The 4325-nt window shown below is 41.2% G+C and overlaps 1 non-coding gene across 1 annotated transcript; it reads left to right on the top strand.

The window, feature by feature from the left end:
- The first annotated feature begins 3051 nt into the window (after positions 1-3051).
- On the top strand, positions 3052-3159 carry LOC148548565 (small nucleolar RNA R71). The gene has a single exon (XR_015897453.1). It is a non-coding gene; the product is annotated as a small nucleolar RNA R71 (small nucleolar RNA).
- Positions 3160-4325: the final 1166 nt, after the last annotated feature.

Raw genomic sequence — 4325 nt, 5'->3', positions numbered from 1 at the left:
TCTCCGGACTAAAATCTAAGTATTTCCCCCGAACCATTGTAACATAGTTCTTTGGATCCGGGTTCTTACTTTGATCATGGTTCTTGGTGATCCATGCATTGGCATAGAACTCTTGAACCATTAGGATGCCGACTTGTTGGATGGGATTTGTTAGAACTTCCCAACCTCTTCTTTGAATTTCATGTCGGATCTCCGGATACTCATTTCTTTTGAGTTTAAAAGGGACCTCAGGGATCACCTTTTTCTTGGCCACAACATCATAGAAGTGGTCTTGATGGGCTTTGGAGATGAACCTTTCCATCTCCCATGACTCGGATGTGGAAGCTTTTGTCTTCCCTTTCCCTCTTCTAGAGGATTCTCCGGTCTTAGATGCCATCAATGGTAATGGAAAAACAAAAAAGCTATGCTTTTACCACACCAAACTTAGAATATTGCTCGCCCTCGAGCAATAAACAAAAGAAATAGAAGAAGAAGAAGAAGAAATATGGAGAGGGAGAGGGAGATGTGGTTTCGGCTAAGGAGAGTGTAGAGGGGTGTGTTGTGTGAATTTGATGAAGAATGGAGGTCTTTATATAGGGAAGGGAGGGGGGTTAAGGTTCGGCCATATGGGTGGGTTTGGGTGGGAAATTGGTTTTGAATTTTGAAGGTAGGTGGATTTTATGAGGTAGGTTTATTGGGAAGAGTGGGTGGATGTGAGTGGTGAAGGTTCAATAGGGAAGAAGGATGGAGGTGATAGGTGATGGGTTTTGGGGAAGAGTTTTTATTGGGAAGAGAGGATGATTGAGAAGAGAGAAGAGAGTGAGTGGAGGTAGGTGGGGATCCTGTGGGGTCCACAGAACCTGAGTGGATCCTGTGGGGTCCACAGATCCTGAGTGGATCCTGTTGGGTCCACAGATCCTGAATGGATCCTGTGGGGTCCACAGATCCTGAGGTGTTCAAGGATTTACATCCCTGCACCCATTAGGCATGTAAAAATGCCTTTGTATCCAACTCTGGGCGTTCAGCGCCAGGTTGGTGGCCATTTTGGGCGTTCAACGCCCATCTGTATGCCATTTCTGGCGTTGAACGCCAGAACCATGCCTGTTCTGGCGTTCAGCGCCCAGAAGCTGCCCATTTTGGGCGTTCAGCGCCAAAACCATGCTCTGTTCTGGCGCTGAACGCCAGACAGATGCTCCTCCAGGGTGTGATTTTTCTTCTGCTGTTTTTGATTCCGTTTTCAATTTTTATATTTATTTTGTGACTCCACATGATCATGACCCTAAGAAAACATGAAAAACAATAAAAATAAGAATTAGATAAACATTGGGTTGCCTCCCAACAAGCGCTTCTTTAATGTCAATAGCTTGACAGTGGGCTCTCATGGAGCCTCACAGATGCGCAGAGCTTTGTTGAAACTCTCTAACACCAAACTTAGAGTTTGGATATGGGAGTTCAACACCAAACTTAGAGTTTGGTTGTGGCCTCCCAACACCAAACTTAGAGTTTGACTGTGGGGGCTCTGGTTGACTCTGCTTGGAGAGAAGCTTTTCATGCTTCCTCTCCATGGTTGCAGAGGGAGATCCTTGAGTTTTAAGCACAAGGGAGTCCTCATTCCATTGAAGGACTATTTCACCTCTGTCACATCAATCACAGCTCTTGCTGTGGCCAGGAAAGGTCTTCCTAGGATGATGGATTCATCCTCTTCCTTTCCAGTATCCAGGACTATGAAATCAGTAGGTATGCAAAGGCCCTCAACCTTTACTAATACATCTTCTACTTGTCCATAAGCCTGTTTTCTAGAGCTGTCTGCCATCTCTAATGAGATTTTAGCAGCTTGCACCCCATAGATTCCCAGTTTCTCTATTACAGAGAGGGGCATGAGGTTTATTCCTGAACCAAGGTCACACAGAGCCTTAAAGATCATGGTGCCTATGGTACAAGGTATTATGAACTTTCCAGGATCCTGTCTCTTCTGAGGCAATGTCAGTTGATCCAGATCACTTAGTTCATTGATGAACAAGGGAGGTTCAACTTCCCAAGTACCAATGCCAAATAATTTGGCATTCAGCTTCATGATTGCACCAAGAAACTTGGCAGTTTGCTCTTCAGTAACATCCTCATTCTCTTCAGAAGAGGAATACTCATCAGAGCTCATGAAGGGCATAAGGAGGTTCAATGGAATCTCTATGGTCTCTAGATGAGTCTCAGATTCCTTTGGTTCCTCAGAGGGAAGCTCCTTATTGACCACTGGACGTCCCAGGAGGTCTTCCTCCTTGGGATTCACGTCCTCTCCTCTCCTCACAGGTTCGGCCATGGCACTTATGTCAATGGCCTTGCACTCTCCTTTTGGGTTCTCTTCTGTATTACTTGGGAGAGTACTAGGAGGGATTTCAGTGATCCTTTTACTCAGCTGGCCCACTTGTGCTTCCAGATTTCTAATGGAAGACCTGTTTCATTCATGAAACTTACAGTGGCCTTAGATAGATCAGAGACTAGATTTGCTAAATTAGAAGCATTTTGTTCAGAGTTCTCTGTCTGTTGCTGAGTTGATGATGGAAAAGGCTTGCTATTGCTAAACCTGTTTCTTCCACCATTATTAAAGCCTTGTTGGGGCTTTTGATCCTTCCATGAGAAATTTGGATGATTTCTCCATGTTGAGTTATAGGTGTTTCCATAAGGTTCACCTAAGTAATTTACCTCTGCTATTGCAGGGTTCTCAGGATCATAGGCTTCTTCTTCAGAAGATGCCTCTTGAGTACTGTTGGATGCAGCATGCATTCCATGCAGACTCTGAGAGATCATATTGACTTGCTGAGTCAATATTTTATTCTGAGCCAATATGGCATTCAGAGTATCAACTTCAAGAACTCCCTTCTTCATAGGCGTCCCATTATTCACAGGATTCCTTTCAGAAGTGTACATGAACTGGTTATTAGCAACCATGTCAATGAGTTCTTGAGCTTCTGCAGGCGTTTTCTTTAGGTGAATGGATCCACCTGCAGAAGTGTCCAGTGACATCTTTGATAGCTCAGATAAACCATCATAGAATATATCCAGGATGGTCCATTCTGAAAGCATGTCAGAAGGACACTTTTTGGTCAACTGTTTGTATCTTTCCCAAGCTTCATAGAGGGATTCACCTTCTTTCTGTCTGAAGGTTTGAACATCAGCTCTAAGCTTGCTCAGCTTTTGAGGAGGAAAGTACTTGGCTAAGAAAGCCGTGACCAGCTTATCCCAAGAGTTCAGGCTGTCTTTGGGTTGAGAATCCAACCATAATCTAGCTCTGTCTCTTACAGCAAAAGGGAAAAGCATGAGCCTGTAGACTTCAGGATCTACTCCATTAGTCTTAACAGTATCACATATCTGCAAGAATTCAGTTAAGAACTGAAAAGGATCTTCAGATGGAAGTCCATGAAACTTGCAGTTCTGCTGCATCAGAGAAACTAATTGAGGTTTCAGCTCAAAGTTGTTTGCTCCAATGGCAGGAATGGAGATGCTTCTTCCATGTAAATTGGAATTAGGTGCAGTAAAGTCACCAAGCATCCTCCTTTCATTATTATTATTTTCGGCTGCCATCTCCTCTGCCTGTTCGAAAATTTCTGAAAGGTTATCTCTGGATTGTTGTATTTTAGCTTCTCTTAATTTTCTCTTCAGAGTCCTTTCAGGTTCTGGATCTGCTTCCACAAGAATGTTCTTATCCTTGCTCCTGCTCATATGACAAAGAAGAAGGCACAGAAAAATAATAATAATAATGGAGATCCTTTATACCACAGTATAGGGATCCCTGTGTGAGTGGAAGAAGAGGGGGAGACAAAGAATGTAATATAATGGAAAAAACACAACTGTGAGGATGGAAGAGAGGTGAGATGAGATGTTAGGATATGAATGAATAAATAGAATGAGATGGGGGAGAGATAATTTTCGAAAATTATTTTGAAAAAGAGTTAGTGATTTTTGAAAAATGGTTTTTGAAAAATGTGTTAGTAATTTTCGAAAATTAAGATTTAAAAATTAAAATAATTAATAAATTAAAAAGAAATTTTGAAAAAGAGGGGAGATATTTTCGAAAAATGAGAGAGAGAGTTAGTTAGGTGGTTTTGAAAAAGATAAGAAACAAACAAAAAGTTAGTTAGTTAGTTGAAACAAATTTTGAAAAGATAAGAAGTTAGGAAGTTAGAAAAGATATTTTGAAAAGATATTTTTGAAAAAGATAAGATAAGAAGATATTTTTGAAAAGATATGATTGGAATTAGTTTTGAAAAAGAATTGATTTTTAAAATCTCAATTAATGACTTCATTCATAAGAAATCACAAGATATGATTCTAGAACTTAAAGTTTGAATCCT

Source organism: Arachis ipaensis, chromosome B8 (assembly GCF_059453495.1).
Source record: "Arachis ipaensis isolate K30076 ecotype BB chromosome B8, ASM5945349v1, whole genome shotgun sequence".
Taxonomy (NCBI): domain Eukaryota; kingdom Viridiplantae; phylum Streptophyta; class Magnoliopsida; order Fabales; family Fabaceae; genus Arachis; species Arachis ipaensis.
The sequence above is the reverse complement of the archived record's forward strand: the minus strand, read 5'-3'. Positions and strand labels throughout refer to the sequence as shown.